A 15,940-nucleotide genomic window follows, 5' to 3' on the forward strand; every position below is an offset into this window, starting at 1 on the left:
TTTGAGCATCTGCTAACGTTTTAAATTTTGAAGTGGAAGTTTTAGAGACACTGACCAGGTGGCAGCAATATCTCAAAAGCTGTGAAGTGGAGATGAATTAATAGGGGGATGGAAGTTGGAGTAACAAGAGATCCAAGACACCTATGTGTTCATTACTCCCATGGGCAGTAGGTGTCTGGATCAAAAAAATCAAAAAGTATCCTTCATGACCTCCTTAATTCAGTATGATTTTTAGTGTGCTAATAGAATCTTAGAATCACAGAATCATCTAGGTTGGTGGGGACCTTTAAGATCATTGAGTCCAATGATTATGGTAATGGATAGGGAGCATGATACCCCAAAGACAGAAAGCCAGGATGAAGAAAAATGAAAATGTAGTTTTGTGCAGGACTGTGTCAGTTAGGCCTTCTGCCTAAGCAGCAGATAAAAACTATTACACCCATGATGAGCCTGGATCCTCTTGGACGTAAAATCATAGAATTGTCTAGGTTGGAAGGGACCTCAAAGATGATCAAGTCCAGCCATCAACCTAACACTGCCAAGTCCACCACTAAACCATGTCCCTAAGTGCCACATCTACACGTCTTTTAAATACCTCCAGGGGTGATTCAACCACTTCCCTGGGAAGCCTGTTCCAATGTTTGATAACCCTTTTGGTGAAGAAATTTTTCCTAATACCCATCCTAAACGTCCCATGGCACAACTTGAGGCCATCTCGTCTTGTCCTATCACTTGTTACTTGTGAGAAGACACCAACTCCCACCTCTCTACAACTGCCTTTCAGACGGTTGTAGAGAGTGATAAGGTCTCCTCTCAGCCTCCTTTTCTCAAGACTAAACAACCCCATTTGCCTCAGTCGCTCCTCATAAGACTTGGTCTCTAGACCCTTCACCAGCTTTGTTGCTCTTCTCTGGACGTGTTCCAGAACCTCAATATTTTTCTTGTAGTTAGGGGCCCAAAACTGAACACAGTACTCAAGGTGCAGCCTCACCAGTGCTGAGTACAAAGGGACAATCCCTTCCCTAGTCCTGCTGACCACACTATTTCTGACACAGGCCAGGATGCTGTTGGCCTTCTTGGCCACCCGGACACACTGCTGGCTCATATTCAGGTGGCTGTTGACCACTACTCTCAGAGCCTTTTCTGCTTGGCATCTTTCCAGCCACTCCTCCCCAAGCCTGTAGCACTGCATGGGGTTGTTGTGACCCAAGTTCAGGACCTGGCACTTGGCTTTGTTTAATCTCATACAATTGGCCTTGGCCCATCAATCCAGCCTGTCCAGATCCCTTTCTAGAGCCATCCTATCTTCAAGCAGATCAACTTTCCTGCCCAACTTGGTGTCATTTGCAAACTTACTGAGGGTCCACTTAATCCCCTCGTCCAGGTCATTGATAAAGATACTAAAGAGAACTGAGCCCCAATACTGAGCCCTGGGGAACACCGCTTGTGAGCAGCCGCAAACTACATTTAACACCATTCACCACAATGCTTTGGGCCTGGTCTTCCAGCCAGTTTTTTAACCACCAAAGCGTACGCTCATCCAAGTCATGAGCAGCCAGTTTCTCCAGGAGAACGCTGTTGGACACGGTGTCAAAGGCTTTAATAAAGTTCAGGTAAACAACATCCATAGCCTTTTCCTCATACACTAAATTGGTGACCTTACAGTAGACAGAGATCAGGTTTCTCAAGCAGGACCTGCCTTTCATAAAACCATGCTGACTGGGCCTGATTACCAGGTTGTCCTGGATGTGATGTGTGATGGCACTCCAGATGATCTGTTCCATAAATCTGCTCTACATAAATCATGTTCTACTTCAAATCTCAATAACACCTCTGATAGCCAGGGGTTGAAGATATTCTGCTCTTGAAATCTGTATCTACACCTGTCATGGGCAGTCCAGCTCTTGTTTAGCACAGTTTCCCCAGATATAAAATAAGGCTAATGCTACTGATCTTATTCAGAAGTCTTGTAAAATGATTAACAGGGCTAAACACTGAATTTTTTATGTATGAGCTTTCAGTTAGTAGAAAGTATATCAGTTAAATAACTTCCTGAACTGTAACTCTGAACAATCCCTTATTTGAACATATTCAGAAATAGTTAACACAATCCAAACCCCATTTATGGTTGTGTAAATTTGATTCACTATCTAACATTATTGAACACCAGAGCATAATGAGGTTACATATATTGTGGATAAGAAAAAGAAAATATTTGTTAAAAAGGTAATTTGAAGAACTAAATTAATGTGAAAGTGGTAAAACTTCTAGTTTTCAAAACCTGTCTTATGGAAAATATTTGTATACAGAGATAAATAATTAAATATTTCTAGTAAGCGTTACCAAGCAAGGACACCTCTGACTGGAGGTCCTCATTACTTTAGTGATGCAGTTCTCGTCAATGTTACCATGAATATGTTCCGTAACAAGAACATTTTAAGAGAATAGTAAATCAAAACATTCTGAAAATACAGTGAGGAAGTCACTGAATGTATTCCATATCAGTCATAGCACTGTTCTCTTAGTAGCATTGCCTCTGGTTTCACATAAGTAGAAGCCTGATGCTGATCAAATGAATTATAGAATACAACTCATTAATAAAGCGGGTTTCAGTCATCCTTCCCTTCCATTTGCCTTTAATTTACATAATAACCTTTCAATTGAGGTAATAGTCAAGTGTGCTGAGAGAAAGAATGAATGTATCTTTATGCAATATTTAATCAGTCATTGTCCACTTTGATTTGGATGAAATATAACGCCAGCTCCTGCTGCTCTCACTGTTGCTCATTTCCTGAAAACAATATTGTTGTCTTGATTGTAAAGTGGGTTTACTGGCTAGCAATTTACGCAGATTCATAAATCCTTTCCCAGAGATGTGTTGTTGCTAAGCTGTCTTTTTGAAAAGGAAGGGGGTTGGGGTAGTCAGACAAGTATCTTTACCCCTTTTAAAATACAGAACATTTTCTTTTTCTGCTCTGAAAACAACTACATTCACAATTAGCTAGAATTGACACTATGGTTTCTACTCTGGCAAAGTTGTATGTCTTGATTAAGCTGTGTTATTATTATCAAAACTATGTATCAGCTCAGACTATTCTGTTCCACAAGCTGTCTGTATCACAAGTCAACTATGAAATGGTATAGATCTTCAAGGATCTGTAAAAATTATGTGTATGATGTGCTCCTTGAAGCCATGGGTAGAACAGGACAACAGTAGAATACTTTGTTTACCAACAAAAAGATACAATACCTCAAGAAATTATTGAGGTTTAATGGCAATATTCAGCATACTGAAACACTAAAATATTGTTGGCTGTTTAGAGAGTTTCTAGTGAACTTAAGAGATAGAATAGGAACCCTGTGCTCAAAGGATTGAATTCCAAGTGTCTGTTTAGTCAAGACAGAGAACAAAGTAAGCTATGATACTTTCAATAATTCCTAGTATAGTCTCTTAGCAGTAAATTTTTGGTGAGCGCATAGAAGCAGACATTCAAAAGGGGTTTTAACAGAAATGTCGAGTTTTTAGTCACGTTTGTTTTACTGTGGTAACTATGCTACATCTATGACAGGTAAGCGTTCAGCACCTTAAGACTACCTTTTAACTGTTTTCAGCTTTTCTCTGGAGTCATGCAGAGAAGCAGAACAGATGGTAGTGGGGGAACATACAAGGCTTTTTAGCAAACATGCAGCAGTGAACAGCTGTAGGCTTACACCCTGGATCTTTCTGCCTTCACACATCTGGCCCCACAATTAGCAGGAGAAGACAATGCCCAAATACTTGCCCACAGCTACTGTCCTTTTCACAACCTAAACCCACTCAGACTCAAGATTGACTTAAACTTTTTTTCAGATAACTAGTGTGTTTTGGATTTCTTTTGGTTTCCATTTTGGGAGTCTCTAGGGACACTTTTTTTCTCAAAAACAGTAAAGACAGTAGTGGTGGATCTTGAAGGTAAAACTGAATATCTTTGCTATGTGAAAGGCTTCTTTTTAAACCTTAGGTCGTATAGGCTCAATTTGGTCAGAAATACAAGCAATTAAGAGCATTCAATGCCAGTGGGCATGTAAATGCCTTTTTGGATTTGGGCCCTACCTTCTATGTACACCAGCTTCCCAGCTGAAAATGGAGATTATCAAACATTGTGAGACAAAATAATATATGCATTAAGCATTCATATACTACCAGAAAAAGATATATAAATGCCTGAGATAATAGAACTATGGGTCATAAAATTTACTGAGTGAAATTCTTATGTACTCACGTGACTCCAGAAGCATGGGCCCTTAAAAAAAAAAAAAAAAAAAAAATCTACATCATATTCCAAAATTCGTGAAAAACTAGCAATAGCAGGCAACACGGACACAGCAACACACAGCTCATCACTTCTGTTGAAGAAGTATTGGATTAATTTATAGTAGTAACTCTAGCGTAAGCAGATCTGGAAATACTCAGCACATTTCATTCTCTCTGTTATTAAAAAAAAAAGTGGGGGAGATATTAAATTTCCAGCAATTGATCACAGAAAACACCAGTCTGGTAGAGTTACCTTCGTACTTTGTAAGTGTGCATAATATTACACTGTCACCATGGTTATGGAAACATTTCTTTGCATGGTTCATTTTAAATACACAAATAACATGCAGAGAAAAAGCCACAGCACAAAGGAAATTCAACAATGGAATGCAAAAAGAAGACTGAGTGATACCAAAGATACAAACGTAATAACATGTAAGATCCAGTTGCCAACAGCTGGCCTGCATCCGGGCTGGGTTCGTGAAGGAGGTGTGAATGGTACAGCCAACACTTTATCACACAGCATTATTTATGAAAGTTGCTAAACCCGTAACTTCACATTAGGAAGTATTTGACATAAAAATCTAACAAGAATTGCCTGGGCTTACATACATAGTTTAGAGATCATGCACAAAATTGCTGTAATATGAATGGGGTCTCGTTCAAATGGAGGTTACATCTATGCTAGAGCTTTCAGGTATGATTTTAAGAAGGGAGATTAAAGCAAATGTATCCACATGTGATAGTTTCAAATTCTTCTGAATTTAGGCTGCACCTTTCTGTGTGGTTTCTCCAAAACAGAAAAAGAACTTGCAACTCACAAGCTGTGTAGATTTGTTCTGCTTCAGTTACCCCATAATGTGTTGATAACAATAATTCAAGTAAGAAGCACTTGTGGCCTTTGTAGGTTTATTCTGCTAGCAAGAGCTTCTGCAATTCATTTTCTTTCCAGTAAGTTGAAGAAATGGTCAAAAATGAAAGAGGCTGATCATAGCACTATATCATGGTCTTTCACAAGGACATGAAATTACTCATGAAAATCTTTTCATAGAAGAGAAAAGGCAGGATCAACACATTACTTTTTTTTTTTTTTTTACTTTTTTTTTTACTTTTTTTTTTTTTATTTTTTTTTTTCTTCCCAAAATGATATTGCTTTTCTTCCTTTGAAGTTAAGTTCATTCCTAACAATCTAAGGAAACTATTGTAACAGTTTTTCCCTTTCCGATGAGCTGTTGCTACTATGAATGTATTATTGTTTTATTTACGGTCTACTTATGAAACTTGTTTTATTTATGGTCAGCATATGAAATTGAGCTGTCCTATTTCAATCTGTGCAATATTACAGCTTTCATGAAGAAGTTCTGTCTGTTTGCAAACGCTAATAAGAAGGTGGAAGAGTACATGAGGAATAAGTAGCAGATTGAAGACTCTAACACTTCTTATTCTGGATACTGCGTTCAGAAATTTCATCATTTTTCTCCACTGGTCATGTCCACTGTGAGCTCTCCTTTGGATCATAGAATCATGCTGGTTGGAACAGACGTCCATGGACAGCTAGTGCAACCACAAGCTCAAAAAAGGTCCAATAAAAGCAGGCAACTTTTGAATGGCTCCATGACCTCTCTGGAAACCTGTTCCTATGTTTTACCACCCTCACAGAGAAAGATTTTTCTCCCTTGTCTCCCTGCACATGTAATAAGCTCCAGCTCCCTGACCATTTTGGTGGCTCTTCAAAGAGCTTGCTCCAGTATGCCCATGCGTTTCTTGTACAGGGAGCCCAGAACAGAACACTACTCCAGATGTGATCTCACAATAGATGTCAAGTCGAGGGGAAGGATCACTTCCCTGGGACACCTGGCAGCACTCCTGCTATTACAGCCCAGGAGGTAGTTGGTCTTTTTTGCAGTAAGGGCAGACTGCTGAATTACATTCAAATTCTTGTGTAGCAGGACCCTCAGATCCTTTTCTGCAAAACTGCTTTCCAACCAGTTGGTTCCCAGGTGGTACAGTTGCAGGGCATTATTGGTTACTAGATGCATACTTTGCATTCGTCTTCATTAAATTTTATGATGTCTCTGCTAGATCAGTTCTCCAGTCTGTCAAGGTTTCTCTGAATATCATCACTATCCTCCACAGCACTTCTCTCTCCTCACAGTTTATTACAGACAATGAGCTTTCTGGTCCCACTCTATCCCATCATCCAGGTCATTAATAAAAGTGTTAAATATTATTGCCATAGCAGCCATCACTGAGGGACACCACCTGTAACCAGCCACCAGTTGGATTTGTACTGCAGATCACAACCCTGTGAGCCCAATGCTCCAACCAGTTTTCCAACCAACTTGTTGTCCACTTATCAGTCCATATCTCATTAAATTTCCCATAACAATATTACATCAAGCACTGTCAAAGTCCTTGCTTAAGTCAATGTACACAACAGTCACTGCTCTTTCTTTCGCCTTGTAGCCAGTCACCTCATTAGGCAAGACAATCAGGTTAGTGAGGCATAATTTGCCCTTGGTAAATTGATAGTGGCTGTTTCAAATCAACTTCTTGTACTTTGTATGGCTGGAAAAGAATTTGAAGAGTTCTCAATGACTAGGGTGAGACTTACAGGCCTGTGGTTCCCTGGATTCTCCTTTTCACCCATCCTGAAGATAGCAGCAACATCCATGCTGCAAGCATTCACTTTATAAGTATATGACTGCGGACAAGGACTTTCAGTAGAAATCTCATTGTGGATGAAAAAACAGCCCTGTCCCAAACAATCTTATATTCAAAGGAAGAGTCTCATGCAACATCAAGTTTAGTTACTGCTTGGAAAGGACACAGAAGACACTAGCAGAACTTAAACTTTACAGTCCTGGGCAAAGAGAGGAAAAGATAGTTACTACCAATTAAATTTCAGGCTGTAGACGTAGATAGGCTAAAATGTTCACAAAATGTTCGGGAGAGCAGGCTTCTCATCCCTAAACAGTCACAGGAAGACTTCAGATGATGAGAAAATTAATGTTAGCGCACTGTTTAAAAACAATGAGAATACAGATATTTGTTATTACTTCTTTACGAAGTTATAATGGGTTTATAATACAGTATGTCCTCAGCTTCTGGACATCATGTCTTCCATAAATTATATCCATACGCTTCACAATTTTTGAGGATGATGTTCACAATGCTCTTTTAAATGCTAATTGTTATTAGGATTAAATATTTAAAAGTGTTCATGTTTTTGGTTGTTGGTTTTTTTTCCTCTTTCCAGTAAATCTAGATTGAATACTGGCAAGATGCGGATAAAATAAAACATTTAATTTGAAATACTAGTTTTGTTAACATCCTACAATATATAGCTGAGAATGTTTAATATTTATATGTTATCCAAACCTAAGATGTCATAATAATCTCCAGTATTCTTTCATAACCCCAACTGAGCTGCTGTCATGTAAGAATTAGCACTTTAAATCTAGGTTTTTCAACTTTATTCCACATATTTCTCTCTCACATTATTTTCAATTATATATTGGACTAAGTAACTATCCAAGGGTATATTACGTATTGCAAAGACATGTACTCCCTTCTTGGTGTGCTCACTGATTTCATATTAGTACTAATGGAAGTTAAATGCATGCATATCACTCAGAAAACAGTCCCTGAAGAGAGAATGAAATGGCTGGGTAGAACAGGTTTCACTGTCGATATCACAGTTGTCATTTGAAAACACAAAAAACTGAGTGAAGAGAGAATAGAATAACTTTTCTATTTACTTCTCACCTATCTTCACTATTCATAGGAATTATCCCACAGTTTAAGTGCTGAGAGCACAAGTTATGCATACATACTTTAAAGATGTAATTTGATCTAAGAATTTTAACAGAATTCAAATAGACATTACATTGTCTCAGTTATAAAAATTTTGGCCAACATTGATAAAAATTAATTACTTTTGTATATGCAGTCCAAAAACTTTTCAAGTGGGCTAAGGAGCACTGTTGCCTGTTTCACCTGATTTCCCCTATGCTTTTGAACAAGTCACTTAAGGATAGATCTACGGTGCAGCACCAAGTGTTTATGCAGCTAGCTGCTTTGCAGAACCCACTTTGAGAAAGGGACTCCATTAAAGATTCATAATCCTGAACCTTCTCATGAATTTTGGAGCCCAAGAGCTTTCTGTTTTCAAAATACGGAAAGACGTAATAGTAACAAATGGGATAATTAGAGCACCCAGGACTGCTAGCTTTGAATTTCAAAGAATCCAAACACACCTTTCCAGGAGAGTGCTATACCAATAGATGGTCTTGTGAGAGGGTTCCACCATTCCTAACAACTATTATTTTTTAACTAGGCTAAAAAATTAGTTTATTGGCCTTTCCATAAGTTTGTACCAAAAACTTTAGTTTTTTTGTCTGAAGCAATACAACCTCAAGTTTCATTCTCTTCCCCAAGGGACTCTATGGTATGCTGCAGTAGAGATTACTGCAGCAGCAGCCTGAACATAGAAAGTCCATCTCCTGGAAGAAAGTCCTATATCCAAATGCTTAGAATAATTTTAACATTCTTTCTTATCCTTGGAGAAGATATTTAAACACAGGCATTTTCCCTGCTCATATCCTGAGTATTATACAAAAAACAACTCGAGGAATATTTCTCCACTGTACTGTTATTCAAGGAAAACACAAAATGCAAATCATCGTATCTTCATGTCTGTGGTCTAACCGCTGAAAGATTCCTAATAAAGAATAGTTATCATCTGTGCTTTGTGACAAACATGATTCATTGGGTATGCAAGTGTGAAAGAGTAGTGTTTAGTCTGTGAGTTCTTGGAAGACTTAAGTGAAATATGTATCAATCCACTCAGAGCTGTTGAAACTGAAATTCTACTCAGCATGCCCTACCTAAACTGGGAGGCTGTATGTCTACTCACCTTAGACTCCCTTTGAGGTTAAATAGCATCTAATAGCTACATTGGAGATTAAATTGTCTTCAAATTCCTACATATGTCTCATTGTGGATGATGGATTACAGCAATCATTGTATCTGCACACATCTACAGAGCTTTTATTGGTTGTGGTCAAGTGCTGACTTGTATTTACTTATCACATAATGGGGGTCCTGTCAGTAGTGTCCATACTGAGTGTAGGAGGGGTCTGGAGCTGGTTCAGTACTCACTCTTTCAAGAAGTTTCCCTTCGTTTTTGGCATAATCTGAGCTTTGACCATAAGGCAAGCTACCACGAAGCAATGTGACAATCAGGAAATTTTTAGTTGAGTACGAGCTAGAGGTCTAAGGTAACATCACAGTGTAGCTATTGTTCTTGTGCTTGCTTCAACTGCCCTTAATGCAGAATAAATTAAATTATGTCAAGACAATGCAGCAATGTGTCAGTGTGGGAGTAGACTAAATGTCATACAGATAGTTAAGATATATGGGGGCAACTTAAGTGTTGTGACAATATCCTTCCTTACTTGAATATGAAAGAATTCCCCTGACAGGAGAGAACTAGCTAGAAGAAAAAGCCCACAGAAAAGCAGTTCCTGCCTTGTCACTCCCTTGTTTACAAAAGAACTGTGAAGGAGACACTATTTTGGTATTAGGAAAAAACAGTAGAAAAATCATGGTTTGCCCATGATTACTGTAGACAAACCAACAGAATCATGAAGAAGCAACTGAGATTATTTTTACCTACCTTGAGGAAACTTTAGAAGATAGCTGATTTAATAGCTGTTTTAGCCTCTCTTCTTGGATCCAATGTTAGAGTTGGACCTAGACAGTCAGATTTATGGCCTGGTTATATTCCATGATGTTTGAATTCTAGAATCGTGCCTTTATGCCATTGGCAGCTAGCATTAACAACACATCAAAGGCTATAAATGGTTCTTTTCAAATCCCCATGTCTCTCCATTCCCCAGAAATACACTTCATCTGTACCATGTACCTTCAGTATCTGGGCTATTATCTTCAGAGAAAAAAAAAAAAAGTTGCATTATAGAAAAACATAGTAGGAAATAAGTTAGTATATTTCTTAAGGTTTACAGAAGGAACACCAGATGTGCACTGAATCACAGGTCTTCATTTAGGATCTTAGTGATCTTTAGAAACACTCTTTTCAACTAATATATTGACAACCTGTGTACAAAATCTGCACAGAAGTCTTACAGCCTGTAAAATATGTGGAAAACGTGATGTTGCTATGATTCCCATGGTTTTCTGCAAGACGTGCAGTAAGACTGTAAGAAGTGGAAGATGTTCCCAGTGGAAATATTTAACAGCCGTGGTATAGCCATAGCTCATATCACAATGAGTTGCTAGAATACTCTAAATGTGATTCTACTTTACAGACCAAAATTGCAGTGAGTGGTTCTACCTTTATTAACTTACACTGACTGAGACTTTTAATGAGTTCGGTTTACAAGAGACATTTTTTCTAATTGCCAGTCCTACTCATTAGCCTGTGGATACCTGAAAATATCTTTATTTCCATCTGGAAGTGAAATTATGCTTTCAGCTTTACCTGTTTAGTCTCATTTTCTTCAATTTATGGCCTCAATTATACATAGGCTAATCTTCTGTAAATGATCAGAGGTGGACTCCTGTACCCCTGGTATAAATGTCAGCATTTCCGTTTTACAAGAAGCCCTATCTACATAAGCCCACATTATACCTCAGCTGTACACAAATATGGCATTGATTTAATTGCTTTTTACTTTGTTATCTAACTGAATAAAGAAAACTAAAGAAAGCATTTTCATGAACACACTTGTCATAAGTCAGTAGGCAACTAATTTCCTTATGTTCACCAAGATAAAGTGGTTTAACTAGACCAGCACACTTGAGTTAAAATGGAACATCTAGCCTCTACATGACTAAAATACTGTAGCTAAGATTCCTTCCAAAATAAGAATATATTCCCCTTTTAATTTATTATGCAATAGAACTTTTATTTATCTACTTATTTGATCTCCATAACCATGGAAACTAGGAGATTACCAATAACACATTTAACCTCTCTGAAGTGGGGAAATACTGTGATCGCCATTTCAGTAATGGAAAGCTAAGAGAGAGAGAGATTAAGAGCTAGCCCCATAAAGGGGTTTTGGCATGTGGCCACAAGAGTGGAACTCAAAGCTCAGACTAAACTTCCTATGCCGTGCCTGGAGGAAATTATCCATTCAAGAAAAGGATTCATGGTAGTCAGCATGCTGAACCAGGGATATGCTTAAACTGGAGAACAGGAAATGATGGAGGGAGTACATCGTTTGACTCTCACACCTCTTTCTGACATTGATATATCAGCTCTATAGTCTGCAACAGAGCATGGAAGTACATGATCTAGCTCTGTACTGAAAGTATCTCAGCATGAAAAATAAGTCAACACTTAAGCCCCTTTAATGGCAATACAGTGTTTAATCGGAATAATTTAAGTCTTTCTAGACTTCACATTAGGGTGTACATTTTAGGATGCAATTCGAAGTCCTAAACCTTGTCCTTGAAGTAAAATACTAAGCTGCTTGCCTGGGAGAAGAGAGCCCAATTTCTCTTTTCAAATATGGCCAGTGATAAAGCTGTATTTCATTAGAGCACTTAAACTCAGGGCCCTCCTCAGCATTGGAACATTCAGTCTGATTTTTTCTATCTCCTAGATGTATGCGCTAACTGTGAGCTTAGAGGGTAGGCATTCTGCATTAAAATAGAGAAACAACCCTAGAAAACAGCAACTGGAAAACAGGACTCCTATTTTCATGGGAGAGAAGTAATCACTAGACTAGAGAGTAATACTCTCTCTCCCTCTCCGTTTAGGTCCTCACATATCTGTAATTTTTACTTCATAGAGGCACCATGTCGACATGCTGGATAGAGTTTCGAGGCCTCATTACTAAACTGCAGCCTTTCCTACAGCTGGCAACGTGTTCTTCCTATACTGCATGCATATAGAAAGAGAAGCTGGTTTTTAGTGTTTTGCAGCCACATGAGTTTGAAGGAGAATCCTGACATATATTCCTCATCTCTCCCTCTAGATTTGTGGTAAAGTACTTGGGGTAAGAAAACATGAAAATATTTCACCAGAAAAAACAAAATGTTTTATAACAGCTACCTGTATCCAGCTTCCTATATTTGTGATAAACAATATGCATACACATATATACACATGTACATGCATAAAAAAGTATGTGTGTTTAAAAACATGTGCATGATATCTACATAACATGTTTAGCGTTCATATTAAACTGCAACTTGACTTCAAGAACATGGGTGACAAAGTAAATATTTACTCCCTTTAAAGAGCCAGTACACACTGATCAACCACAGCAATACAATAAGAGCAAATGAGCGTAACTGGTTTTTTACATCTTTCAGGAAGGCACTAAAGTCTTATGGAAACATATAGACTCACTTGCAGGCTTAAGGAAGAGTACTATTTATAGAATATGTAATTCCATTCTTTGTAATTCCTAACAGTTTTATGAACTGTTGAGATGAACACTTGCCATTCAGACCTGTAGGTATTAAATTAGATCTGAATTTACATGTTTACCCATGTGTGTTTGTGTGCTGAAAAATCTGTGTGCTGCAGCTTTTTAGAAGAAAATTTATATTTTGCTCCTAACTTCAATTGATTCTTTAAAATTGCACTAGGCAAAAGACACAGTCATAATTTTTTGTGTAGGCAAGTACACATGAATGTGTACAGGGATGACTGCACATCCTTTTCTTTTCCCTATGTTTAGAGCTTTGAAGTTCCCTTGTAAGATAGAGACAATCCATTCTATTGGCTAGAAACATAAGAAAGAAAGCAATTACATTTTAAAGTCAAAGGCAATTTACAAAAATACATATCTGAATTATCTAACATAGTATAGTGTATAGTAGGAATTCATTATTCTGTGCTGTTACAACACAATTCTTTCTTATGGGGATATGGACACAGTTACTGTTGGTACATCTGTAAAACTATTTGCACAGAGAAAGCTTAGCGGATGGATAATACAAATGTGTTTACAGTTTGCTGATTCCTAATGTTACAGGATTTTTCATCTAGCCATACACAAATAGAAGTAAGCTAATGTCTTGGTATTTCTTTTTTACTTAGTGTACTTAGCTATAATTCAAGTTCTGCTCTCTACTCTAATGAGGAGGTTTTGATTGACAAAGGGCTTTCTACTGAAGAATGGTGGTATCTGGGCTCCCAAAACTGTTGTCTTTCTCAAAGACAGATGGTAAATCTGTCAGCAGTAGCATTCTGCGCCACAGCAGCCCAGATGCTTTTAAACTTTCTGTGTGAAGCCTCTCCACCCCTCAAGAGTACCAACGGGCTACTTGCCAGAGAAAGGTCCCCAAGGCAATTAGCTGCCTCTGAATTCAACTCCAGCTGTCTGGGAAGTCAAATGAAGGCAGCTTGTTTGGTCATACACCATTTAATATGAAGAGTCGTCTTCTTTATAATTAGGGCAGCCTTCTATATATCAGTCCAGCTGTTTTCTAAAAAACCACCTATGTGACCTTCAGTGTTCACAATAGAAATCTTTTTTATGCTGCTTCTTATTTTGTATTTAATGAAAACTATAGTCCTAACAACTATTATTTGTAACTTTTCTGCATGAATATTTTTGCCACCCACAGGACCTCGCAGCCACAGTATTTGCAAGTCATTTAGTGCAAACTAAAGGACAAAGAACACCGTGAAACCTTTTTCACAGTATTCTTCACAGATTAAGGTTTTGCATTTCAGCTTTACTGGATCCCTCATTCCATCTCTAGGATGACTGGGACACACTGTAAAATTTATTAAAATGTGAAAATTAGTATTAGCAATTAGAAATTACATAAAGATTGTATTTTTCATGGACATGATTTCAGTGTCAAACCTAATTCTCAGGGATACCTGAGCAATTGAAATAGAAGCTAGATCACAGATTATACACCACCAATATAGTGGCATATTAGATCTCTGCTACGCACCATCTTGAAGAAATTAAAGAAAATAATGTTTTCTTTCAATGGTTGCAGTATTGGGTTTATGTGGCAAGGTATTTGTAGCAGGGTGGGCTGTAGGGGTGGCTTCTGTGAGGAAACACCAGGAGCTGTCGCCATGTCAGACAGAGCCAGTTCCAGCCAGTTCCAAGATGGACCCACCACTGGTGAAGCCTAAGCCAATCAATAAGGTTGATAGTGCCTCTGTGGTAACATATATAAAAATGGTAAAAAACTCAGCACAACAGCAGCTGGGAGAGAGGAGTGAGAGAAACAACCCTGCAAGTCAGCGAAGAAGGATGGGGAGGAGACATCCAAGCACTGGAGCACAGATTCCCCTGCAGCCCATGGTGAAGACCACAATGACACTGATTGTCCCCGTGCAGCCCACAGAGGTCCATGTTGGAGCAGATATCCACACTGCAGCCTATGGAGGACCCCACACCAGAGTAGGTGGATGTGTCCTGAAGGAAGCTGTAGCCCATGGAGAGCCCACACAGGAGCAGGCTTCTGGCAGAAACTGTGGCCTATGGAGAGGAGTCCACATTGGAGCAGGTTTTCTAGCAAGACCTTTAAACCTGGCAGGGACCCATGCTGGAGCAGTCTGTCCCTGAAGGATTGCACCCCGTGGAAATGACCCACAATGGAGCAGTTTGTGAAGAACTGCAGCCCATGGGAAAGACCCATGTTGGAGAAGTTAACTAAGAATTATATCCTATGGGAGGGACCCCACGCTGGAGCAGGGGGAGAACGTGAGAAGGAAGGAATGGCAAAGACAAAGCATTATGAACTGACCACAACCCCCATCCTCCATTCCCCTGTGCCACTCTAGGGGATGAGGTAGAAGAGTTGGGAGTGAAGTTGAGCCTGAGAAAAAAGGAGAGATGGCAGAAAGGTGTTTTTAGATTTGCTTTTATTTCCCATTAGCCTACTGTGATTAACTGACAATATATTAAATTAATTTCCCAAAGCTGAGTTCATTTTGCCCATGACAGTAATTGGTAAGTGATCTACCTGTCCTTATCTCGAGCCATGGACTTTTTGTCATATTTTCTCACCTTGTCCTGTGGAGAAGGGGGAGTGATAGAGTGGCTTGGTGGATACCTGGCAGCCAGCCAAGGTCAACCCACCACAGTTATAGATACAAATTACTATACTAATGTATTCCTTGAAATATGAATACTTTTATAGAGATACATTGATTATAACATGCATATAATAATGCTAATATTTAGACAACACTGTTCAGAGACTCCATACTGTAACATCCTGAAGATATGTTTCATTGTTTCAAATGAAACAAATTTGTTAAACATTGAGCCCTTGTTCAAGGAGCATGCTCCTGACTTCAATGACGACTCAAAAACAACAAAAGAAATGATCAGTTCACTGTCTAGTGACTAGGAAATGAATGTTTCTGATAATGTAATATTTTGAATAAATTTGATGAGTTTATTTTCTCTTTGCTTCCTAGGTAGTGGAAAATGGAAAATTTACCTCTCATGTATATTGTTCTACAGATTCCAGAAAACACACTTTTTGTGTGAACGCAAACATAATTTGAGAGAACATAAAGCATACAGGAAAAAGGTAGAACGTCTTTGTGTGGGAAACATTTTGCAAAAGCAATGCAGGTTACAAAGAAATTTTATATATGCATCTGCATAACTATACCCGTCTGCA

Source organism: Charadrius vociferus, unplaced genomic scaffold (genome assembly GCF_000708025.1).
Source record: "Charadrius vociferus isolate BGI_N301 unplaced genomic scaffold, ASM70802v2 scaffold72, whole genome shotgun sequence".
NCBI classification, from domain to species: Eukaryota; Metazoa; Chordata; class Aves; order Charadriiformes; family Charadriidae; genus Charadrius; species Charadrius vociferus.